General features: G+C 39.5%; 1 protein-coding gene across 1 annotated transcript in view; it reads right to left on the reverse strand.

The window, feature by feature from the left end:
* The window catches only part of LOC148059946 (nuclear receptor coactivator 3-like), a 45,773-nt gene extending 18,274 nt beyond the window's left edge, over window positions 1-27,499 (reverse strand). Inside the window, exons 1-3 of the mRNA XM_087780740.1 lie at window positions 27,371-27,499; window positions 11,369-11,510; window positions 2,245-2,329 (exon numbers count right to left, since the gene is read on the reverse strand). The gene's annotated coding sequence lies outside the window, so the exon portion shown is untranslated. The remainder of the gene's footprint in view (window positions 1-2,244; window positions 2,330-11,368; window positions 11,511-27,370) is intronic.

Here is a 27,499-nt window from a genome sequence, read left to right on the forward strand (position 1 = left end):
TTATTCCTATTATTTTAATCTCTCTTATCTAAATAGTTATTTGGCACCTCATTGAAATCAACACGCCCCCCTTATGACACAGAAGCCTTAAGACACAATGGAACAATACTTTTGTGTGTTTTTAAATATTAAAATTAAAATGTATATTTATGTTGATGTGTCATTTATTTAAACGGCCGTCAATGACCTCCCATACACTACTCAGGGCTGCCCTCCATAGATCCAAGTAAGTTTCTGTTTAAATTCTCATCAAGCCATTATGACTTGTTCTGTTCTATGTTAGTCTTTGTATCCTTTGTCTTTGTTATTTTTCTTTGATCCATGTTCTTTATCTTTAGACTTAGATTGTATCATCTTGTTCTTTCTCTTTATTTCTCTTTGTTCTTGTTCTTTTTTTATTTTTTTTATTTTTTTTTTAATGAAAAATTGCTGTATTTGCTGTGGCTATTTGGAAAAAAACAATTTCCCGAAGGACCTACTGAGGGATCAATAAAGTTCTACATAACCTAACCTAACTTCTTAATTATTCAACATGTTCAACTCAAAGATATTTATTTAGAAAATTCTGTCTCATCTAAATTTGTTAAAAAAAATCATTTTGGTGCTGAAACGCAATTAAATCTGATGACTTTATTATTACTAAATATATCCTCAAATAAAGGTTTCATTTGAAGTCGATATGAAATATCCAATATTAACAATCGTTGCACCGTGCTGATGACAGCCTTTATTAATTTACCTGCAACAGATCAGCCCTTGCAATTTTAATATGTTTTCAAAACACATTTGTTATTTTTTGTCACTATGAAAGGAAGAATACGAGTATGCTTTTTGTGAGAAGTTGTGTTCAAGAAACAATAAAAAAGGCTGACTAGAAGTTACAACTTCCAATTCAAATGAGGATGAGATGCACACTAGCAGGTTTAAGCTTTCTGAGGTGTTGATGGTGAGGGTGGGACTACAAATGGCTGACTTAAAAGGTGTATTTATGTTGGTGATGCAAATAAACCTGCTCTGACCGCCTCACCCGTCTTTTATAATCCGTTTCGTCAACATAGGTAACACACCTTGCATGCAAACTCACCAGGAAATGGCCGCAGCATTGTCGTTGACTAAAACAAAACATAGGATGGACAATGTATCTGAATGTCTTAACCTTTTACTACTGACAGCCAGATTAGTCAGTTATATCAGGATTCCTGATAAGGAAGCAAAGACTGTGTTTGACGCGGAACTTGAAGCTGCTTTTTCCACTTGTGACTTTCACATGTTTGACCACAAGTCAAAGCTTTTTTTTCTTGACACCAGCACATGGACATTGTTATTGTTATAACGGTAGCCATGACGACAGAGGCTATGTATCCATGAGGAAGCGGCCCCTTAAACCCGAGAAGGAATGTTTTCCAAATTAACCACAGTTTGGCCTTGTCAAGTACAACAGTTATTTTAAAATTTTGACATATTTTATCACAACTTTTTGAATTAAGAGTAAAATGGTTGTACATTTTGTCATGCATAGAAAGTTTGATTGAGGTCCACCAGCTTTGTTATCATGAATATTGGTGGACAAGTTAAACACTAGCAATAAGGCTATTTACCTATCTTATGGTTAAACACATGGTTCATAAAAATAAAACGGGTGTATATAATTTAACTAACCGATTTAGGGAAGTTTGTCACAAGTCAAAGGTCAACATGACCACGATCATCTAAGCAGTAGACAATTCCAGAATAAATCAGTGTTTCCTTCCTCATATGTTCATCGTCCCCAGCGACTAGTATCTCTTCCATGTTTTCCGTCCTCCCCAGAATGACCTGCTCCTCACATGGTCACTCCTGACATCTGTGTAATTGCGAGAGCATGTGGAGCAGAGAAAGGCTGTTGATACTCGGTTCATTTGTGTGTGAGTGCAGTTGTCGGGGCTGAAAGATTAATGTTCCCCCTCAGCCTCTGTGGCAGGTAGAGCACTGAGAATGATTTGATTTCTCCTCCTGTCTCTCAAATGCCTCCTTTCTCTTTACTTTTCTTCAGGTGGAAATCATTCCCTTTGTTGCTCCAGTGTTCACCTTGTTAGCCAACCTGGTAAAACTCGGTAAGAAAAACAGGTTTGTGCTTTTGTTTCCGTGTTCAGGTCAGGGGGATGTTGCAACAATGTGGCAACAACAAGCAACTGTCTCTGGGAAACCGCTCAACCTAAACCTAGCAGGCGGTTACCATGCCAACATAATGGGATGTTAGCCCACCTTGTGTCGGTGCCGAGATGATGGACGATCAGATGCCTCCCTTACCGCAGGGGGTGTGGTCCAATGTGGGGCTGGCCAGGGGAGTCTGGAGGGAGAGAGGAAAGTTCAAGAATCACCACGTCTGTTCATGATGGTGATATTAATAAAAACAAGTCGCATTATTAATCGACAGCCTGCAGACTTATGCACAGGAAGCTGCATTAACGGCTTAATGAGCAGTAGGAACACAGACGAGCTCCACACTTTTGTCTTCATTAGTGCGCCCAAACAATCTGTGCTTAACATTCTAGCACTATTTTATTGAACACTTAACAGACTCTTTAGGGCTCGCTGATGAATAGTCAAACCATGAAATCTTCTGAATGATTCTAGCTCAGAAAATCTACACATAAACGTTCGTCTTTTTCACTCTTGGAATCTAGAAAACATAAAGACAGCAAATGATGGGAGCCAGATCGAGGCTGAGTACAGCAGGGACTTAAAATGTCCAGGTCATGTCCTATACACATTACTGTGTTCAAGCCGAGCAGATAATGTTGATTATTTTCCATGAAGTTCACAGAAAAGACTGTAAAGTTTGTGCTGCAGGAAGAGTGTTTCTTGAGGTGCAGTCACTGGTCAGTGAGTGCAATTTGTGTTAATGACCACAGAGATGCCATAGTTGGCTTTCAATAATTAGATCTTTTATCTCCTGCTGCCAGTGAAGTAAATCTGAATTTTGTTTGACATGGACTGGACCTTTGACCCCTTGTGTATACGGAGTCCCTCTGGGGCTCCATAGAAACATCCCCAGGTCAAAAGTGACAAAGGAACTTTTTTTTCTCCATGTTTTTACCAGACAAAATGAACAGTCAATGAACAAAGCAGAAATCATTTCTGACTAATATTAGAGGGACAGCTGGAAACCCATGGTCTGGGGGCCAAATCTTCACCCCCAAGTGATTTTATGTGGCCTGCCGGAAGGTCTGCTCAAATGAATTGCTGGGATCTATTTTTCCTTAATCAACTGTAGTCTTATTTCAACTGTATAGTGTCTTGAGATAACTTTGTTATGATAAGACACTTTAAATAAAATTGAATTGAATTGAATTGAAAGCAGCTTAAACCTCGCATTGAACTTGCCAAGATGCCAATATTTACATTTTAAGTAAGACTGTTTTTGTTGAGATGATATTTATTATCAACTTTCAAATTTGTTTTTACAGCTTAAAAAAAACAGTAAGTAAGTAAGTAAGTAATTTTTATTTGTATAGCGCTTTTCCAGACCAGGGTCACAAAGTGCTTAAACAATCAAAACAATATTCAATAAAGTATATATTTTAAAGATCAAGATAAAACTGATAACATAACAGTCAAAAAATAAAGTTCTTGTAGCATTTTCATTCTTTATTCGATAAAAGGAAACTCTAGTATTCTTCTGAACATGAAAAGGCGAGATCTATCGGGGAAAAAAGTGCTTCATGGACTAAGAAGTAGAAACAAACTGTTAAGATAAATCTCTGCTGTGATCCAATAAGTGCATAATAAGCTGATTTGTGTCTATTTCTTTCCTAATGAGAAAAAACAATTATGTGCGTGTGTGTTGTTTTTTCGGCCACACAGTGTTGTTGTAGCAGCTCAAGTGTTCTATCTGAACAATCACAAGAGTATCCCGTGGGGGTAAAGAGTACGTAACCATGGAGAGAGCGGGGCGTTTCCATGACACCCTGTCATCAGGAAAGCACAGTGCCAGGATGTCTCATGCTCATCTGTCACTGCGCCTGTGTGTGTGTGTGTTTGTGCGTGTGTGTGTAAAAAGGAGTGCACAGTACTTTGTTTTCAGATGGATTGTCGCAACACCTTCTAGCACAGTGGAACTTTAACCAGCAGCATCATATATGACACTTGTGTGACGGTTAGGTTAGCGCATGTGCTTAAGTACGCCTGCATGCGTAGCGACGTGACCTCTGGCTGCACTCCTTATTGGAAGCAGATGGAGGCTGTTGGTGTGCGTACGTCTGCTAAAGAGACAGCACGTAGTTTGGGTGATGTATGGACCCTCAGACACCAACAGGGACCCTCCTTAAACAGGCGTATTTGCCGTTAATTGAAAGTCAAAGAAAATAAAGTCAGAGAGCAAGTGCCAGCGCCACAGTTCAAAGCCAAGTGTGAGTTACTGGTGCTCAACTTTGGCAGCGAAAATGCACAAGCAGTGGTGAAAAAAAAACCTTCAGTGTGATCATTACAACTCTTCATGCTCACTTTGACACAGCTACTGAGAGTGAGTGAATAAAAATGTTAGTTAATGGCATGCAGCGCTGCTCATACAGCCTTGAATATGAGAGCCGTATGAATGAGCTTAAGATTCAGAGGTTGACTCAGTGGAAAAATGTTAAGCCGGCACTGTTTATCTCCTCCTGCTCTTCAATTACTCCTCTTCACGGAGCTAATCAAGCTTTCCACGCAGACTGTATGAATGTTTCATCAACACACTTGAACACGCAATAAATATACAGTGTCGTGGCATCTACTGTACTAAAAGCAAAAGCTAGGGAAGTAGAATGTCCGTACAACACCTGCATTAATGTGAGTGTTGTGCATAAATCAACAAGCTGGTAAAATACTTTGTCCACTCAAAGCACTGTCATATTTTATCACTCCTGTGCCCTTTTAATGTTGCTCTTACAGTGTTTTTGTAGTGAAATCAAGATTGTAAAGCTCAAATACATGTCAGACAGAGAGTGTTCCTTTACTTTAAATAGTTCAACCAAAACCGGTATTTCTTTTCATGCTAAATTTACAAATAACAAATTACAAATTACAAATAATATTATTATATATATAATATATTCAGAGTCTCTCACTCAACCCTGACACTGGACTCACAGCAAATACGGTTTCGGTGCAGTCACAGTGCAGACCTCAAATTACTTTTAATTTATAACATTACTTCATAACCACAGACGAGCAACAACGCATCCCGACGTGATGACTGTCTCGCTTCAAAACATTTCATTAGTTTAATCCAGCCATCTTCCAAACACAACGCTGTTTTATTTCAATTTAACCGAAAGCATCTTATTGGTCCGTTTTCTAACTTGTAGGGGCTGTTTCATATATTTGGACCTTCACAAAAATCTTTTTTCTGTGGCCGTGTAGTGTCAGTAAAGTTGTCTTATATTAATGCAATATAGAAAGGTAAGACAAGAATAATGTGACTCGGTAAACTGATGATGTGAGCCGACTTACAAATATTCATTAAATCACTAAACAGGAAAACATACAGAGTGAAAGGCAATTAAATAATAGAACCACTTGTATTGAGTGACAGTGGTTCTATAAATGTTCTCAAACAAGTGATGCAGTGAGGATGAAAAGTCCATAATAGAGAGCCATTATAACTTTGCCGTTGAACGAAGAGGCTGTGCTCCATGGTACATCTTCTACTTAGTCCTAGTTCACAAGGGAAACTTTATTCAAGCTTACTTGCTATGAATGTATAAATAAAGAAACTGGTGACAATGTTGACTGACTGACTGAAAGATAGTCTTCTAATAGAAGGTCATTCAACGTAAAATCTATTGACTCCAAACTTCTCTTTATAAAATTTAAAAAAAAATGATAGAGTTGTTAATAATCAGTGGGATGTTGATTTCTAATGATAGAAGCATTTGAAGACCAACGTTGCTCATTTTAGTTCACAATATTGTATCTTGCAATCAGCCAGCAAGAGCAAAACACTGTAGTCTGAGAGTAATTGTGTAATCCAAGTGACCTGAGCAAAGAGATGATAGATGAAATTCCTCAAACGGAACTTCCTGTGCGGTTTCCTTTAACTGCCGGCTAATTAAGCAAAAAATATTTTCCACTAAAGTCTACTTCAGAGATAAGCCATTAAATATGGCACAATACTAAAACTCTTTAATTGTCAAAGATCTTTTCTCTGCTAGCAAAAATAATAATCTTGAATTGAATTACTTTAACTGTAGTGAGTGGTTCACTCATGATTTGCTGCTCCAGTCTATAGTTCATATTGTGATCAAACCCTCATCTCTGTACATTTAAAGATTCAAAGTTTGACTTTGGAAGCTTGAAGATCGGGGCAGAAAAGTCAGGGAGTCGTGTGCTTTAATCCTAGAGTAATCAGAATATAATAATTTCTTATTAGTCAGTTATAAAAAGATATCAGTGAATTATAATCACTCACGTCTCTTTTTTAAATTAAACTCAAATAATTCATCTTTTTTCTACAATAAAAAATATTAAAAGGCATTTTAATTCACACAGTTTCAATGATTAATTAAAAGTTTGTTCAACACTTCCTGGTTCAGAGTCTCACTGTTGCTTATGACGTGTTTTTCCACCCCCACGAAGCCATCCGCTTCTGTAATAAGTGCAAATAAAGGAAGACGTTGGCGCTGCCAGCGTGCACACCGCGCACAATGAACAATGTATAAAAGTAGACGGAGTGAGTCTGTACGATTGTACTCTGGGTGACTCCACTTCAGTTCTGCTCGCCCAGTCTTCCCAGACAAATCCAGCACCCAAACTAGAAGATAAAATGGGATCCAAGACACATCTTGGCATGTTGCCTATTCTTAAACAAATGGGACCACAGAGGCTAATATAAAACTCAGAGTCCACAGCTCGCCCCATTGACGAGTGGGCATCGAAAGAGGGGGACTGTTCTGAAATACCCCCACTCGCCATCCAAGAAGAACTTCTTTTCAGCTCAGACAAAAAGTGCCAGTCTCTGACTACGTCTTTATCAACCAAACTCTCTCTATTGGCAGCCAAATAGTGCTTTGATGTTACATTGTTATTAGCTAGCCTCCCTAAAAGGGCTTATTAAAAACAAATTACTTCTTAGTTCCACGAGCGAGCCAGAGTGAGCTTTCCATCTTTAGACAAATTACTGCCAGGATCATGATATCACAGCCTGCTGCTTCAAACTTCACACTTCACAGAGAGATGCCAGTTAATGAGGAGGATTGAATACAGCGTGTGGCTCAGAGTTGAATTAGAAGCGGCAGGTTTGACAGGGAAATTCAACGGTGCAGGGTGTGTCAGGCGCATGCTGCTGTCAAACATGTCCTTACATTTTACTTCAAAACAGCAGCAAGTCAATGTACAGATCATTTCAAAAAACAAAAAGATAAACATTGGTTCCTAGTGTTAATATTTGGAAATAGAGGTGTTACGTTCTAAAACAACTGCAATAAATTAAATCGACAAAATGGTGACCATTCCATTTTTTCCTGGAGGCATCCTTTCAGATGTCCAAGCCACCTCAACTGACTACTCTCACACGGAGGAGCAGCTGTTCTACTCTGCGCCTCTCCTGGAATACCTTGCTTCTCACCCTCTCACCCCAGCCACACTATGGAGTAAGCTTCTCGGCCTCTTGTACCTGCGATCTCATTCTTTCGGTCACTACCCACAGTTCGTGACGTAGCTGAGGGTATGGACGTAGATTTTTGACTGTCTTTTGGCTTGGCCCTCTCTTAACCACCATGGATTGTTGGAGCGTTCGCATAACTTCAGAAGCTGCCCTCAATCCGCCTGTACATCTCACGCTCAATTATTCTCTCACTGAACAAGATCCCAATGTACTTACACTTCTTACACCTATAGAAGTTCTCCCCACCTTGTTTCAACAGCGAAACATGTACTCGGACTTGGATGTGGTAGGTCACTGCTGAATGTCACGGTCTGATTAATCCAACAGCTCACGTCATCCGCAAAAAGCAGTGACTCAATCCTAAGCCCACCAAACCCAACCATGTCAATGACTTGGCTACGCCTAGAAATTCTGTCTATAAAAGTTGTGAACAGAATCTGTGACAAAGGGCAGCCCTGACGGAGTCCATGCTTTGCTCCTGCTGGATCCGAGGCTCAAATAACCGAAGGACCCTCTTTTTCAGGACCCCTGAAAAGACTTTGCCAGGGAGGCTGAGAAGTGTGATTCCCCTATAGTTGTAACACATACTCTTATCCTCCTTTAAAAAAGACGAACCACCAACCCATTTTGCAGAGGTACTGACTCCGATGCCCATTCCATGTTGCAGAGGGTGTCAGCCAAGACAGCCCAACAACACAAATTGTGGGCGGATCTCATCCACCCCTGGGGTCTTGCCACATAAGAACTTTTTTAAGCACCTCAGCAACCTCAATCTCTAGTAACTATCTACTTGGACATGATGGTGGGATTAAGGAGGTCTTCAAAGTATTCTTTCCAACGATCAATAACGTCCAGAGAAGCGGTCAGCAAGCTGCCATCACCACTGTACAGTGTTGACAGTGGACTGCCTCCCCCTCCTGAGACGCCTGCTGGCTGTCCAGAACTTCTTTGAAGCTGTACAGAAGTCTTCTCCATGGCCTCACCAAACTCTTACCACAACTGTTTTTCCGGCTCAGAAGTCGCAGTCTGCTTGGCCTGCCCGTACCTATCAGCTGCTTCAAGAGACTTACAGGCCAAAAAGACCTGATAGCTTCAGCTTTACGGCATCCTTCACCGCTGGGGAACGCCAGCGAATTCTGGGATTTCTTCCAAGGCACCTTGAGTCCACACCTACAATCAGCTGCCTCGAAAATTGAGGCACGGAACGTGATCAAGTCGGCCTCAATGTCCACCAACTCATGTGGTTGGTGATCTCCCGGAGGCAGGAGTTGAAGCGTCTTCAGACAGGAGACCCAATCTTTTCCAGCAGACCTTTACAACACGTTCGGTCTGCCAGGTCTGACCAGCATCCTCCCCCACTATCGAAGCCAACTCACCACCAGGTGGCAATTGGTTGACAGCTCCGCCCCTGTCTTCACCGAAGTCCGACAACACGACTACAAAGTCAATCATCAAACTTTTAGTTTAGTTTTAAGTTCAGGATTCACACAGGTCAGTTTCATGAGACTGAATCTGATTGATGAAGTTAGAGGAAGTGTTTATTGTTTTCCAGGGGAGAGCAAGAGTTGTTGTTGACACCACAAGGCGAGAACAGTGTGTCTGTTTTTTGAGTAGGATGTGGTCAACAGTAATACTGAGATCAAAGTAGGTATTCGACCGAATAGTTTCGGTGCAGATGCGTTAGCAAGTGTTTCAAATTAATTACTTCCTCAAAAGAAGATGTTATGATAACCTGAACATTCAAAAGCTGTAGGTTTTATCAAAAAGAATGGCAAAGCATGGATGGATCAACAGGCAGAAATGAGCGTCCTCACGCAGGTGTCTTCGCCAGTGATCGAGTGTTGAGCTCCATAAATCGGCAGAAGGCTGAGCGCTCAGATTACATTTCGACTCTAGCTTGAAAACATCTTGGGATTCGTCAGAAAAGGATGTTCAGGATTATCTGATGAGGCCCAGAGGCCTGGCAATGGATAAGCTCTTGAGGATGAGTCTAACAATGTTATTTTAAATCCTGAATCTATAAGTATTATAAATATATAAGTATTTATTGGCAGATATGATAGTTAACAATAGTGTAAACATGTACTGAACTACGAAAGTCAAAATAGGTAAAAGATTAAAAAAGAAACCAAAGTGAATTGAATTAATGATTAAGGGTTTCCCTGGAGGAAAAACATGTTTATTTAAATGTATACATATATATTTAATTATTAATTATATTTCCACTATCTGCTTCAACTGCTACATTTTTCTCTGTCTTTCAGTGCCCCCATTGTTCTGTTTGTCTTGAGTAAATAATATAATTGTGAAAAACACTCAGCTTGCACTTTCTAATTAAGATTGCATAGAAACTGTCTTAGTATGCTTCGGCAAACAAACCTTGTTGACAACTGGTTTTACTGGCTTTCGTGAGTTAATGTTTAATTAGTGCCAATCTGTATTGGTAAGGTACAGAAATCCTAATTATGCTGACTATCATATGCAATTTGTTTTCTCTTCAAATAATGTAAGCTGTAAACTAAGTCTTTGTGTATTCCTAAAAAATGCAACCAAATATTTAAAATACGTAGAAATGTAATATTAATTATAAAAAAATCATTCTATTTTCATAACCTACATGTGAATTTGTCCATGACAAAATCTAAATAGCTCAGAGAAAACGGCTGACACCAGAGACCATAAATAAGCCTGAAAGGTCGACTTAACTTACTTAAATATGTGTATTCTCCTCTGAGGATTGTACAACACTGGGGACACAAAATAGTTTTCAATTTTAAGTCATTGGTGATGGGTTTAATTTATGTTTAAAACTCACACCCACAGGTAACTAGGACTCCTCACGTTAGCTGTAGTAAATTGGTCACTCCGAAAGTCATTTTCAGATGAAAGATTTATTTTGTCAATACAGTCTCAAGAAAAATGCTGGATCCTTCAAAATCCTACTAAATCCAGATGAAACTTTCAAGTTATCGGAAGTAATCCTCTGAAGCAGAGTAAATATATTTGGGGCAACAAAAAAGTTGCTTGGTGAACTGCACTGAACAAATATTAAAGTTGGACATTATGTTTATGATTGTGCACTGTGACAAAGCATCAGCCAACAAGATTTTCAGCACCAGTGAACACAAGTCAAACGGAGAAATAGGTTCAATAAGAAGGCCTCGTTGGAAGCTATCAATTATGCACGAGCAATGCATTATCCTAGCATGGAGGGCCATTTCCACCAGTTAATTAACAATGAAACAAGAAGCGAGGCTGACAGATCTGCGTATGATGGATGATGAATGCAGTGAAGGGAACATAAACAGCATATCTACCGACATTCTTGAGAAGGAAAATATTTCATGAAATAAACATGAGCAGAGCATCACTGCTAGGATCATCGTCCAGCTAAACAACTCAACTCTAGTTCCAAGTTGTTTGGTCTTCTACATTTTGAATTCTTGGCATCTTTCATGTAAATGATAACACTAAAGCCATTAATAGAGATGTTTAATTCACCTACATTAGTATTATTTGTTAGATTTCAGGTGGGGGAGAACTTTATAAGTACTAAATTCATAACATAATTATGACGATGGGCTTACTATCTTGGAGAGGAAGACCTTAACATTTGAAACATGTGAAAAGGTCCCTTTACTGTTTCTGAGAACCTTTTTTGGATACCTTTTACAGTTCAAAGGTTTTAAACCATATTTTGCATTTCGATTTCAATGATTAGCATATTTGTTTTTGTTTCCTTACCTTTGGGTAGATTTTCCTGGGTCGTCCAGTAGGTTGGAGATCACAGGCCAGACCCTGGACCAGATGGAGAGATTTTTAACTCGTCCTCCTGATCCCACAGTCTGAGTTGACAGATGCTCGTGAAGCTTCTGTTCCCCGAGACCTGGCAAAAAAAAAAAATCAATGAGTAAAAATGAGGTTCAGAAAGCAATATATTAACATAACAGGTAAATTGTTTATGAACTAGAATATTTTTTGTGTTGGAAAAGGACACATGATATGTATTAGAATTGTGTTTTGTCTCTGGGAATTTCTGAGGAGGAGAGTGTTTTCCAGACCACAAGAACGGGAGGGAAACTGGGATTTAGAAACATGGTGGTGGAAACACAATCCCTCTCCTCCACTCAACCTCGCCACCCATGATTTTCATTTTGTTTTCCTGCCTTGACGAAAAGAGTGAAGGAGCAGCATCAGTGATTTACATGCAAATGAGCTAATTAGGGCGACATCAACCTCCATATATGGCAGTTTGCAGGAACAGACATCAGGCTGGTGCACTATTTGAAAATTACATAACGATTGAGATTTAGAGAAGCCAAGCATGCGTTCACGGCTGTGTAACTCCGAAGCCTCGTTTTTTCGGGATTAGCTGCAATTGAAAGTTTAACGCGCCTACATTTTTTTTTTTTCTTTGTGTAAACAGAGATGACCTGGGAAGCGTGACAGCTACGCCAGATTAAAAAGCCTGACGTAAAAGGTCAACAACTTAAAGTTGATGGATGATTGGCAGGGGCGCTGCAGTCGGTGTGAGGAAACGGCGTGTCACTCCCAAGTTGTTATTTGCATGCAGACATAAGTGGAGCTCTTCCATTACCATGCAGCGAGGGGAAGGAGATTTTGTTTTGCCGATACATGTAAGCGAGCAAGCGCGAGTGTGAGAGAATAAGCCGTGAGACTCTCCAAGTGGGAATGGCACATAATTGGCTCACAATAACCTATCAGTGTGGTCTTAGCAGAAAAACATCATCTTCCCTCCACTTCTGCTCTCCTCCTCTTGTTTTCTGCGGTGACAGTGAGAGAGCACATTTGCCACATAAACATCCCCCCCTCTCTACCTCTATTTATTTGCTCAGAGTCCAAAAACTGCACAGCACAGGGGAAAAAATGAAGGGAGAGGGAGGGGTGGCAGAGAAGAGGTAGAACAGAGAGGAGAGAATACACAGAACACACTGCAGATTCTGCTGCACACATGTGGCCAGAACACGCACCGACACCAAACACACTCTTGGTAGCGCATCTAAATCACATTAGCTGCTTGCCTGCCATCCATCACTCCCACAGACAAAAGCACATGCCAGCAAGTCGAGGGGGGGGGGGGGGGTACATGCACAACCACCCACAAACAAACATCCAGCAGCCATCACACCTTGAAACCGTGGAGAGATGTCCATCCTCACTTTTAATCTCCAATGAGACTGCGTCACGGCCAACTTGCTCGTGAGGAGAAGCGTACGTTTTTACAGTGATACGAGTGCAAAACTGAAGAATGGCCACTTTAAATATTTAAAGCAGAGCGAGCTGAGCAAGTATTGAGAGATTTCTGGTGAGATCTCTTTTTCTTCCTGTCGGTATCAATCTTTTTTTTCCCCCACCATCGGCGGGGGGAAGGGGCTCCAACTGTGTATAAAAAGGACCACATGCATGTTGTTGCCCTCTCTACCTAATGTGTGAGGTTCAATGTTTGCTAATCTAATAGGCTGTCTCCCGGACGAGGTAATGAGCTGACAAAGCGAATAAGTTCTCAGACGGCAGTAATAAGTTGACATGTGCTCTTTACATTTTGAGACCATATGGTGCAGCATCAGAGCCACAGTCTATGGAAGCAGCCCACTGGTCTCCCGCCCTCTCTCCAGCTCTGTCTGCTTTACTCAATAGCATCCGCTGCCTCCTCACTTAACTCGCTGTTTTTTTACTGGCAGAGAAGAAAAGAGAGAAAATTCTCTGCCTTTTCCCTCCTGCTTCCTCACATCCCGGTCTGCCGCCACTCATCTTCTCTTCGCCTCAGATAGCTGAGCATTGACCGAAATCATTTAAGGATTTGACTTTAGTTGTGGGTGGTGTACATTCAAATCAAATTATTTGTTGTACGTTACATTTTTACTTTTGCATGGCTGCACATTCTCCAAATTTAACCCACGATAAAATCCTCGTGCAGATGTTTCAGCCGGCGAAGTGCTCAACTCTAGCCACAACAAAAGAGCATGCTACAACATGAAAACAATCGAACCACAAAAGAGTCTCACTAGTGAGCACAAAGTCACTTCCCTTGAGATGGCTGCACGCACGAGCTAGCTGCTAAATGGCTTTTGACGCTTTCATTGTGCATCATACAGATTTATTTTCAACAAAATTCCAAGATCAATGGTGGCGTGTAGTCCCCCCCAAAAAAGATGTCTTTGCATAACAAATATTTCTTATTTTCACTTTGAGTTGCTTGTTGCTGTGGTTTTGTGAGTCAAGCAAGCACAGAAAGTTGCTAACATAACTCCAACATCCTTACAACTTATACCAGGAAAAAATTACAGAGGCGACGCTGGAACGAGCCTGTACTTCAGGAATCACTAACTAGTGAATGTGGCCACAAGTGTCTATGGACGCGCATCAAAGCGGCACGCCGGAGTGCAGCAGCTCTTTTTAGTTGGCTCATGAAATCATTTAAAATCAGCCCCTCCAGCCTTTTGATGTGTAATGAGAGAAAGCATTAGCAGTAAAAATGGGCTCTCCCCGCCCCGCCACTTCACCGAGTCTCGCTGCAGTTACACTTCTATTTATACATTCACTCTTCTCTGGCTTTTCTTTCTCTTAAACAGGGAGCAGTCTGTGCACGTATGGCACACATTCAAGAGGGCTACATTCCTCTTGCCCTTCTCCCGCAAGTCTTCTTCTGCTGCTTCCCTCAGTCTCTAATCCCATCCCCCCTCCCAGGCAGTCTCCTCCCTCTCTGAACCCTTCCCCCCACTCTTTCCTGCTCCGAGCACCCCTCCCTCGCATCAGGCTGTATGCAGGAAGGCACAAATTCACAGAGAAGAGAAACAGTGACGGAAAAAAAACGAGGTGGTTTAGATAGAAAGCGAATGAAAGTGATGAAATGAAATGAAGAGATGGAAAGAAGGGAGGGAGAGAGAGAGAGAGAGGAAGTGGGTGGGATAATCTCTCTCTCGCTACAGCGATGGGCGTTCCTTTCCCCGGTTTCCTGCGAGGTCAAAAGTTTACCGTGGTTTTAATTTCACCTTTCCGCAGCCAATCAGATTGCGTCTTAGGCTGCTGGGGAACTTTGACCCAGTCGGACAGTGTCCCCGTGAAGACGTCAACGTCGTCTATATGTTGCCACAAAAACTTCCATTTTCCTCACACATCTCTTCACAAGCATAACAAACAAGACAGTTGTTGATCTACAGGAATTGCACCTGCGGATCTGGAGAAGGGATGATTTTCACTAAATGGATAGATATACCTTTAAAATCACATGTAAGGACACGCTAATAAGCATGAAGGGAGAGCTTTTTAAAAGGAAACAACATTTACTGTATGCTCACACACAACTGCAGAGACACACCCACCTTGCCCGTGGGTTTCAACACCAGTATGTGTGTCTGACGAGTGTGTAGTGTGTGTGTGTCTAAGAGGGGAGGTTGTAGTTTGATCATAGCATCAGTGAGGGGAGGGGAGGCTCTGCAAATAGAGCGAACAGTCGGTGGCAGGAATGGCTTCCAGCCTCATGTAAGGAGTCCAGGTTTGTGTGTGCTTTTTAAAGGACGTATCTGCACTCGTGTCTATCTGTGTGTTTGATTAATTAACAGCCATGGCGAAGAAAGAACCCCCCCCCTTGTCCCTGCTACGCATTGTTCTTTACCCCCCCCCCCCCAGGTCAGTAGCACCATGGCCTGAACCCCCCTCCTCCTGCATTCACCTGACTGTGATAATAATATATTAAGACTCACACAGGCTCCTTCAGAAAGCAGGACGGTTTCAAGCTCTTGTTGAAAGATAACGTGGATGTAATGAAGACTTCAAGACCTGATTAGAGTCACAGTCACCCTCTCCCTGTGTCAGAAATACCACAGCTTTTCTTCTAAATACGAGGGAATTTGAAAACCCTTATTATTTATATTTTAAAGATTTGCCTCACCCTTATTGGTTTTTTTTTTTACTTTATACTAAATTTCTGTTACATCCAAAACATATCAGTGGTTCCTCCTGTTGGTACCTCCCTCCTCTTTGCATATTTACCAATCAACACATACTACACAGCAAAACTTGAAATTGAACCATCAAAATATTTTAGTCATGTTTCAAGTACAAAAATTAGAATTAATTCAAGCGTTCACCTGACATTTCTAGAAAAATTTGACCTAAAAGAAAACAAGTAAACATAATCATCTAACCGTGTGAGAATATAATACAAAGTCACAAAAAAAAAGTTTTATTCAAAATGTTCACTTATCTTCACTATCAATATCTTGATACAAGACTTTTTTCTAAACGTGTCAGGTGAACATTAAAAAAAGCAAGTATAATCAGAGCATTTTTAAATTACACAAATCTAAAAGATATTTACTTAAATTTTGCTTTTTGCGAAATAATAAATGAGCTTCTTGCAGTGAGACTAGAGCACTAAACACTATACCACTATACTAATGTGCCACCCACAAACTAAAGCTGAATTTCAGCCGAGACTATCGCACAACTGTTGTTGAGGAGTTATTTTGAATAAACAAGTACATTGTGTTCGAGTCTAAATGCATAACTTGCTCATTACTTGATGCTTAAGTCAACATTGCAGGATCAACAGGTTTTAAATTGTTGGTATTGCAATTATTGTTTGAGAACGGCCTTAAATAACCCCAATCTCATCGGTTAATTCTCTTCAGTGTGGACACATACACCACCTTCATCATTCATCATCATAATTATTCAATAATCACTTAAGGAGTCAAGAAGAGCTACATACAGAAATATCTAATTTCACCCTCAGACAAAATAAAGCGTTTAATAGTAGCCCAGTCATCTGACTTATTTTTCTGCATCTGCACAATTCTGGGCAAGGTAAGTAGGCACACATACTTAGTTAAATTTATTGCCATGTTCAATGCATCCCTAATATTGAGTATGTAAAAATGTATTTATTGAACCATAAAAGGCAGTTAATGTAGTCACACGCCAACATCGTAATACGTTGAGTTGCGTTTCCAAAAAAAAAAGAAAGAAATCTGCTGGAGCTATTGGATTGGTTTTTGTATGTCTCATGATCAAGTAAATAAAACAAACAAAAACCCCCAACATTTTTTGGGTAATCTTTGGATCAATCAGACAACTGCAGCTAGAATATTGTATGGCTGTTTCATCCTTGCGACTGGTTGTTATAAACAATTTTAAAACAACTTAGTGCAGGGTAGAAACAGCACAGGTTAATTCTTTAAACTTTTTCAACACTCAACCAGGTGGTTAGGTTGTTGTTGTGGATACTAGGCTTAAACTTTAAATGTGGAATAACAGTGGAGTCTCATTTCCCAATTAAGCACAATTATTCACAGTGCTTTAGGGATTTATTTACGTTATAGATTGTACCAGCAGACTTTAAATTTACAACAGCAGCAGAGATATATGAATCTTTGACCATAAGATCTTAACAAAATGTTCTTATGAAGTCATACTGCTACATGACATACACTCACAACAACAAAGCCCTTCCTGTTTACCTATCAAAATAAAGTGGTAGCAGGGTGGGTTAGCATTGATTTTATCCGGCACATCAAGTACAGCTATTAGCAAGTTAGGACAGAACAGATCAAAGAGCTTTTGTAAGTGGAAATAATACACCGCTTTGACAGTTTTAACAGCTGAAGCCATTACTTAGGAAAACACAAGTGAAACCCAGGGCCTTATTCATCCCTCCAGGTCAATGAATGTGGCCCACAAGAGTCTGAAGTCAGTATTCAATACTAGTTAAAGATTCAACAAAAAAGGCTCATCAACAATGCAAGGTATGTGGCTTTTTTTTTTTTTTTTTTTACAGAAAGATGATATATGGAAACAATTAATTTGTATAATGCTGACAATTTCTTTTATGGATGTTTATGTTTCAAGGAGGACAATCTTTGGTAAAGAGAGACTTATGATAAACTGTCTATGACTTACTCTCAGACAGTACTATATTTGTAATTTATCAGAGGGTAAATTAGTGGGGTCTTTTAATTTAGAAACAGACAAAGCATTTTGTTTAAGCCCTTTCTCTATTTGAAATAGCTTTATATACATTTTTTCCACCCATGATCCAAGAAAAAATGTGTCCCCTTGAATGATCGAGTTTGATACCTCGGTTGAGCAAAACCGTGCAGCAACAAAGGCTTTATTCAACAAACTAGGCACGATGACTTGTGTGTCTGCTGAGGGACAAAGGTTAAATGGATATTGGTCATATTTTAGTCTTCGGACATTTGTTCGTCAAAAGGTGAACAAATGTCTGCCTGGGAATAGTAAAATGTCAAAAGGACATGAAAAGTCAATATTAAATATTGAGGATAGATATGCAAGGAGTCACACCTGTATTGACCAAAAGTTACGTGACAGGCTGATACCACGGGTGCGAGGTAAAGATTCTAGAGCAGTGAAGAAGTCAAGGTGAGGCAGAAGCTTCCTGTCATATGTCAAGATGAGATTAAAAATATATTATTGCAGCTTTATATCATCTTCTCAGCGGGTTTAAAGGGCGGTTAATATCCAGAGAGGCTCCCAAATCTATAAAAACTTTATTTTAAATAGGTATTAAGCTTTTAATTTAGTCTGATAATCTCATTATCACAGTGTGTGATCACTAAATATAGACAGCTCTGACTGATCTAGTTCTATTTTGCACTCATTTCAGAAAAAGTCAGCAACCCGCCTTGTCTTTAAATGTTTTCACTGGAATGTTAAAAACATGTTTTACCATTTTATTTTGCTTATCTGCACTAAAGTTGCAGGGGCAGCAGCTTAAGTTAAGAGACCCAGAAAAGTAGATAGAAGTGTTTTTTGCATAACCTCTGAAGGGAGTTCTCCTACTAGTTAAATGTCTGGAGCCCCTACTGTTTTTTTTTCACAAATGCAAAAAATCACTCTAGAGAACGACTGCATATGTTAACACATACAGTATCCTAACAGTGGCTAATGGATTAAACAGTATCAGTTCTAGGAAGTTCTTCAGTTCAGATTAAGATTTATCTGCTTGACGCGAGCAGAGGGATTTAAGATTTTGCAAAAACTGGAGTTAATTCTGAGAATTTCAAGGGTACCAATTATTCTTCCAGGTCAAACTTTAATTTATTTCACTCAAATCAGCCGTTTTAGATTTGAATGCATCCTCTCATGGACAATCCAGCAGCAGCACGTTTATATGAATACGTATCAAAATACTACAACATGCTGCACTGACCAGATCTAAAGGTCGCAGCAGAACTGCCCGACAGGTAAATTATTAATGACTTGTTTTCTTTTCCCCCAACTCGTCTCTGCCCTTCTCCAGTCTCCTTTATCTCTCATTTATCTTTGTTGTTCTACTTATCCTGCTTTTCCATGTTCTCTCCCCTATTTCTCCTCTGTCTTATGGCGAAGTCAAGGGTGATATTTTTAGCAGCGTGGAGATCATGCTGATCCAACACTTATAGGGCTTGATTGGAGATCCCATCTCTGATACTGGAGGACAAAGTGAATCTCGGTGAAGAAGTTTTAACTAGTTTTCGGTGTTCGTTTAGGCATAGAAAATAATCGGCACTAAATACATTATTGTCAAGTATTAATATGAGTTATATTTAACTGCACTTCAGAAACAAAATATAATTGTGCTCAAAGATCTTTTTAGTTTTAGTAAGTAATTTAAAGTTCAGTAACTAGTCTAGAAAAGCACCGAGACAGCCCATACCTACCCCAAGGGACTTGTTTCACTTTATAATAAAAGAAAAAACAGCATACAATATAACTAAAAAAACAACCATTTAAATGATTCATTAATTGTGTTTTACAATTCAAAATATGTTCATTTGAACTAGAGAAACAGTCATTGCTTTCTGCCAAAGAGCTAATGTCACCATGAACTGAATAACAAATATTTATGATCACATGAAAGCTGATTTATCGCATTGATTTAATTGTATAATATGTTTAAGTCATGCAGGTTTCCTTGTTGTTTATGGAGCTCACTGCAGCAGCAGTTAGAAACCATACATTATTTTGTGGAAATTCACAATTTACTTGTTTTTTTGTTTTTTTTGAGAGCTTGACTTTATTTGAGTTGAACTGACAATCAAAACACACACTGGCAGAAAAGTTTCTTTCTCAGTGGGCAAATGTAGACCTCTTACATGATAGTTACATGAGCTCGAACAGGAGATGATAGTTCACCCTGGGCATCAACTCTACAAGTAAACTGACAAAAGAACATCCACACACATTTAGTCAACTGTTAAGACAAACACATGTGGAAGGTGCAAAGTGCAATTTAAGTAGCTGGGATGAGTACAAAGACGATAAAAAAACAACCTTGACCATTTAGAAGCTTACCTTAAACTACAAACATAAAAGAGTGTGACTTGAGGTTAAAACTGAAGCCTGTGTAACATTGCAAAATCTATTATTCACATTTTGTGCGTCGTCAGGGTAATGTTTTGTGTGTTTAAACTTCTGATTCTACAGTGGCTCTGCTTTCTAGTTAACAGCCTTATGTTCATCATTAGGTTTTCTTAAGATATATTCTCTCCTAATTGACCGGAATATATTGATGTCAATAATCAATAAATTTACCAAACGATCAATAGTCGCAAATGTTTTTCGACAAGGATGCAGAGGTAAATTGGATTCTCCAGCATTGATTGAAGTCCTGCTGCCCTCATATTAACATTTGCTAGCACACATGCTGTATTTTAACAGGAGGAGAAAAGAAGCCAGTCATGTGACATGGACCAGGCCCTCACCAAGGTGACAAAGAGGGTGTAGCAGAGCTTGGAGCTGGAGTGATGCTGCTGCCAACAGCGCAGAGCAGAACCAGTGAATTGACATGATGTGTGTGTAAGTGAGTGAGTGAGAGCTGGATGTATAGTGATATAGGAGGAGTGGTGGCGGAGGAGAATGCAAGACGGGATTGAATAAAGTTGAGGAGGCGGTCACATAACAGCCGGGTTCAGGCAAAGTTGAAGCCACTAGCTTGCTGTGCTGCAGCTGGTAACATTTACCTCAAGTCCTACCTCATAAACTTGCATGTGTGCGCGCGTTGGTGCACATGAAGGAGCTCCCAAACGTTGGACTTTTACAATGGAAAATAAGTAATGAACTCCCCTTCTAGTGTCACTGTTGAGTCAACCCCTGTGACAACACACTTGTACCTTCTAGTGTATAGAAACACGAAACCTACCACATCTGAAGGATGTTTCTTTTCCTCAAAACATAACACATAGTTTTGCAATTTCACTATTGAATGACGCTCTAGAATTGGGGTCTCCGAGTTTGCACACTAGCCTGGTGAACTTTTGGTGCACCCCTTAGACAGGGAAGAGAAAAACAGAAGAAAACCACCATGACCATTTTGTGAAGCAGCCAAGTTCTTTCTCTGCAAAGTTGATCCCCCTCTAAGCTCACCTTAACTCAACCACAGAAGAATTATACAGTACAATCTAGATCATTGCTTATTTCATATTACATGCTGCTTTGAAATTGTTCACGAGAGTGTTTTCCTTCTCAAAACAATTCTGTATTTCTATATCAAGTTCCAAACAAACGTTATTTTAACAAATAAGGAAAAGTCTTACATGATTTTATAAAAGTAGAAGACATTTATTCTATATGTTGGATTCAATGTTTATTTCAGACAAGATCTGATGAACTTATATTGAATATATAGAGATTGTTTAATTCCATTTTTTTGTACTGATAAAGCTCTGTCAAGGAGTTCATTTCACTTATTTAAAACATACCAAATAAATAAATAAATAAGTTCTAATAAGTTTTGATATGTAATGCTTGTTTTCTGTTTTGTTTTGGGTTTTTTGCCTGATCTAGATGAAGCATACATTTTCTCAAGTGGAAAGGGAAACTTCAGAATTAAGGTAGAAAAAGAACCTGCAAGCATGAAATATGTGGGAAACTGTCGCAATTTGTAGCCTAGAATACAACAATTCCTCGCTCGCCCTGGAGAATACAAATGTTGACATACAAGGGTTGCTATTTCTGAGGTAAAACGTTTCGCAATTTGTGCAATAACAGAGGCTCTCTCCGTTTATCAATGTGTTGAGTCCAGTCAGCACTAACAGCCCCCTCCCTCCCCCCAGGGGATCTGCAGCCCTCAGAGAACCACAGTGAGGAGGGAGGGGAGGAAAGAGAAGGGATGAGGAGGAGAGGAGATGAAGAGGAGGAGGAGACAAAGCCTCAGGTAGCCCAGGAGTGATGCACCATTAGAAAAGGGAAAATATGAAATCTAGCCCTGCTGCTCATCACTGTTTTCTTCTGTCTCCTACTGACCAGTTAAATATTTTATCAGCTGGCAAAAGAACCAACAAGCCCGAAGGCCAGGGGTTCCTAGTCGTCTGCTTCTATATCAAACAAGAGTCTATATGTGTCAGGAGATGCGTTGAACGTACGCAGCATCGCTAAGGCACATTTGATTGGTCACTTAGACGTAGTGGGTCCATCCCCCCCATCCCTCGCTCGCTGCATGTGCATCTATGTGCGGCACAGTTCAGAGCTGGATGAACGACCTTGAGCAGGCACACAGGGCTGTGTTGCTACGGCAACGAAAGCCTCGCGCAACCAGTAACAGCTGGATGCAACAGCACTCCCTGAATTTGAGCGGGAGTCGCCACGTTAATAAAGGGACTCTCCTCCTCGCTATCTCTTCCTCTTCAACGGCCTTAAACAAAACAAGAAAACTCTCTCTGATATGACATTAGCTGTAACTGGTTTTCATTTGAGGGATCAATGCTCCGTGCCGTTTAATTGGAGACGGGCGTCAGAAGAGAGACGAGCGACCGGCATTGATGTGAAATATCTGGCGGACGGAAAAGAAAAAGAAAGCGCACCACAAGTAACAAAACAAAACACCAGAAGCGCATCGAGATGGGCACTTGACATTCCTCTCACAGAAGAAATGGCTCTCAGAAAAATAAAGCAGCAGAGGACAAGAGCTGCAATGAGGCATTCGTGAAAGGAGACAGAAACGGAGAATACAAAGTTGCTCTCATCTTTTGAGTTTTTCAATTAACACTCAACGTTTGACATTGGAAAACTTGTTAAATGAAGATTTTGGAGGAAGTATCCTTAAAAAAAGTTTCCTCTTGAAACATCGTGCACCGGCATATTTCAAATATTTCATGAATGAAACTAAACTAAAGTGTGATCATTTCATTTAAGGTGTATTTAAAGCATTTTGTATATCAAACAAACTTCACTTCACATAATAATATCTCCTTTTACACTTTTGATTTGTGGCAATACCTCTTTATTCATACGTAAATGACATACAAGCACCTTTAAAGGCAACATTGAGGCATTTATATATATATATATATATATATATATATATATATATATATATATATATATATATATACTGTAAGTATTTTACTTACTTTATGCGTGTTAGTGTAAAAACAAGTAACAATTGTAATGAGTGACATTGATCAGTCAAACATAATGTTAACAATTCCCTAAAATAATATAAAATAAAGAAATCCACAGTATTTTTTGTGAATAGTCTTTTTAAGTTTCAATCTGAGTTATTAATAAAAAAAATGTCATGCTGCGTTACATTTTTTTTTAAAAGAGCAGACTCAAGTTTCCCTTATGATGAAGAATAAAAGCTATTTTCAACATATCAATATCTTCTATGGTATTCTAGATAATAACCACTTACTGTACTTTCTAACATCAACGCCTATGACATTGCTACAGTGCTTTTAGGCATTCCATTTGTTTTTTTGTCTCTATATAACCCACATGATACACACAGAAGTCGCTTTTTGATTGCGGTCTAACTTTTTCCATAACTGTACCATGATAGACATAAGGTGAAAGATTAACTTTAGTTTCATTAGTCATAAGTTGGTCTCTGAGGGGAGGTTTGGCTTCTTATCGGGAGTCAATATAGAAAAATAAATTTACTGCAATTATCTATTGTAGATTATTGAAAGTTGACATCCTTATTTCCTATTTCTGACATACATTACTAATAGAACAGCCTTGACACTGAAACTTTAGAGGGTGAGTTTCTTTTTTGCTTAAGTTTCATTGATTGATGGATTATATAGTTTTTGTGTGCAGTCATTTTAGCTACAGTATTGTTCTCTTAAATTAAATATGCCAAACTAAAGACAAATAAAACACGGCAAGAATTTTTTTCTGTAACACGAAATAAACGTTTTAATTAAATGCAAATTTCAAGTGCAAAAGAAAATCACCACACACACAGACTTTGGTGAATGTTGGAAAACATATGTTTAAGATTAAGGGAGAAACCCGGGTGTCTTATGTTGTGAGGCTGTAGTGAATGAGTAAAATTTGTGTATTAAACCAACCACTGGGATACACACATAATCCTTGAATACAGAAAAGGTAGACCGATATTCAAGTATGTTTAAACTCTTGTTTTCTTATTTCCACTCTTAAGTAAGTCTGTTTTTGTTTTGAATGTGTTGGCCCTTTGTATTATAGTGTTAAACACCCCTGTCTTAATTGCTTCTTTACATGTAGCTGCTTCAAAACGCCTTCCTGGACTTTAAGACGATACCGAGCACTTCAATAAACACTGAGACACACCCTTTATGTTACTTTTGCATCCATGAAGGAGGTCAGATGTTTTGTAATGTTTAACCATGTTGATGGGGGTTTAAATCAATAAAAGTACAATTATACGACTAACTATAGAGAAAGAGAGTTTCCTGAGTTTGCCACCAGCAAAGTATTACCTTATGTGTGACAGCTCAGATAATGTTTTGAAACCAACAATAGCAAACACGTGGCTAAGTCACGCTGCTAGATAAGATAACATTGCTTCTCAATCAAGTGAAGCCAGAAGATTTTTTTGTAAAGCCTTCGGACACCCCTGACTTAAAGCTTCTTTCATTAAAAATCTAAACGACTGTAAGCATGTTTAGAAGTAAACTTCAATTCTATTTCAGCCAAATCTGAATTCAATATTCTTCTCTCTTTCTCTATGACATGATGAATGATTCCCTTAAAATAATGTGTGTGTGAGCATGAAGATTTAAATACTCTATTGAATCCCCGTTCTTTGGAGAAAAAGTTAACACGGAGTATATTTCGCTTTAAAAGTGAGATTTGAATAAGGGTAACGGGGACAAAATAAGACACAATAAGGACCCCTCCTCCATTGAGTGAGATCAATGAGAGCTGGTTAAGACTAATTCCTGTTTAACCCAAGCTGACACTGAGAAGGGGCCTAGACAACAACAGTGATCCGCACATTGCAGTCGGGTGAGACGAGGACAAGGGACCTGCCGCCAAAAAGGGGGGGTAGGGGGCTCAGAGTCAAACATTTTATCTTAAAAGCGTGTTCAATTTACTTGAGAAAACGTGTCATGAATACACAAAACAAACAAACAAGCTTTTCTATCTTTTTATTAAATCATCATTAGGTATGCAGATAATCAGAAGTAACGTAAAATGTCACAGATGATTCCACCGGTCTAAGAATACAGTATTTTTGCAGAAGCATTGATGACAATGCTTCTGCAAAAATACTGTATTCTTCCAGCCTGATGTGTGCGATCCAGCTTCAACCTCACTCGGTCTCGTGGGCCCTGCCCCCAGTGCATGACCCAGTCACCAGCATCTCCAGCTAACCTCTTTTCCCTATTCAGCAAACACCATGCATCAATGTCACCCACCTCCTCTTTATATCACATTTTAGACGAGACTCTTATAGGTGCTAGTCGGTTGCTCACTCATCTTTAACCGCAGTCCCTGTTAGAGTTGGACTTGAGACGCGTGTTGTGCGTCTGCACGTGTGCAGGAAGACAGAGATGACAGTAAATATCTCAGTTGAGGAAGGAAGGCACAAGCTGCCTTTGCCACACCTCTTCTGTCCCGACACTGACCACAACACCAGACAAGTTTGAAATGAAAAAAAAACAATAATTTCAAACACGACGTATGAAAACACTATCTTGATTTTCTTCTGTAGTATTCTGCCAGTAAATATGTGATGTTAAAATATGGAAGAATTATGTTGATGTTTAAGACAAAAATATCATTATTATATAACCTTCATGTATTCACTATAAACATGTATGATTTAAAAAAAATAAAAAACATGACACCATTCAGTATTAAGTTCATTTTTTCTAATTATACCTTACAGCAATTTGTTGAGTAGTATAAACATTGCTTTCAGATTTTTATGCTGCTTGAAAGAAAGTGTGACACTAATTTTGTAACTTTAAAAAACAGCAACGAATCATATTTTTTTGAAAAACATATTAAACTAAAACTAAAAAATATTTTGACTATGCTAACGTTTTATCTGTTGACCATTATTGTCATACTAGTCATTGCTGTGTGTCCCACAATTTCTCCATAGAAATTAGCACCTTACATATTCTTAAAAATAAATAAAATCTTTTTTTTATTATAATTACGATGCGCTTATAACTATAATGTGTTATTTTAAACGTAAATAATATTTCCTATATAAAAATCATGATGAACAACTACACTGTTTATTTAAGTCCAAACCCTTAAAGGTCTTGAAGAGTCATAGTCTCACATAATTATTTGCCCTTTTTCTTATAGTGGTCTCTACCTTAGCACTGTTTAACACATAATAGATGATAACAGTGGGGAAACTGTTAATGTGAAGTGAAGTAAAACATTTAATCGAGTTGTATAATATCATAACTAGTCAATAACAGTGTTATCTGAACTCATTTAGAGCTGAAACGTATCACCCTAAATACCACTTTAAATTGTCACTTATATAACAAATCTCTCATTTATAATAACCTATTGACAACATTTTATGAGGGGGGTGGGGGGGGTGATAAATATTATTTGGAGTCATGTCTGAGGTGGGAAACATATGTTGTTTTTAATGCAAAAGTGGCACCAGTTTTATAGAATAACAGTCGAAATAATTCTCTACATAAAGTATGTCATGTACGTATGAATAAAGAATATTCTCCAGAGATTGACAGACGAGGCAGTAACACTATCGTGGAGCATCTCGACTAATGTAACACACACTTGGAAAAGTAGACTAAAATGTCATGCTCAAGGACGTCAAAAACACAGCTGAGGGATCGAACCGGGGACGGTTACAGGACGGTCTCCGTACATGGGCCACATTGCTGCCCCCTGCAGACACACCACGAGACAGGACTGGCGTGGATGTAGTAAATACGAGCGTGGAACTAAAAAACACACACCAGCAAGTGAACGCACCACACACACACACACCGGTGCTTCACGTCCACACAGGTGAGGCAGGAGAAAGGTGCGTTTTACAACCTGCCAGACCAACATCTCCTGCATCTCTGCGCGCGGCATGTTTGCACTACCTGGCCGCTCCAAAGTGTTCACGACAGAGGCGTCCGTGTGTCGCGACAGCATCTGCCTCGCTCGACGATACTATCGCCGCACACCGGACGTGAAAGTGTGTCATTGCAAAAAAGTCTGCTCTCGCCAAACTTCCCGGTTACATTTTTAAACCAGAAGTGTGTATTAAACTGCGGCGCCTGCTCGAAGTTTAAGTTCCACCGGCGACGACAGTCGTCCTTCCTCCGCGTCAAGGCACCGACCTCCCCGGCGAGGTGTCACCAGGTGTGTGGAGCGCGCGCGTCGGTGTGTAACGCTGTCATGTAAGGGACCAAACACTCTCAGCTCTCTGCGTCGCTGCCAATATCGTGTGCACTGTCACCGGGAAGTCAGTCTGTCGTGATGAAAATCCTCGCGGAAATAATGTCAATTAAAAAATACAAACCCTACCTTGCGAGCGTGTCTCTCTGCCGAGTCGATAAATTCTTCTTTACACCATTAACTCTCCGCCATCTTCGGCACTGTTTGTTTAAATGGGAAACACTCCCGGAGCCCAAGAAGCCAGTTCTGTAAGTTGAG

The sequence above is a fragment of the Callionymus lyra genome, chromosome 19, assembly GCF_982586985.1.
Source record: "Callionymus lyra chromosome 19, fCalLyr1.hap1.1, whole genome shotgun sequence".
In the NCBI taxonomy this organism is placed as follows: Eukaryota; Metazoa; Chordata; class Actinopteri; order Syngnathiformes; family Callionymidae; genus Callionymus; species Callionymus lyra.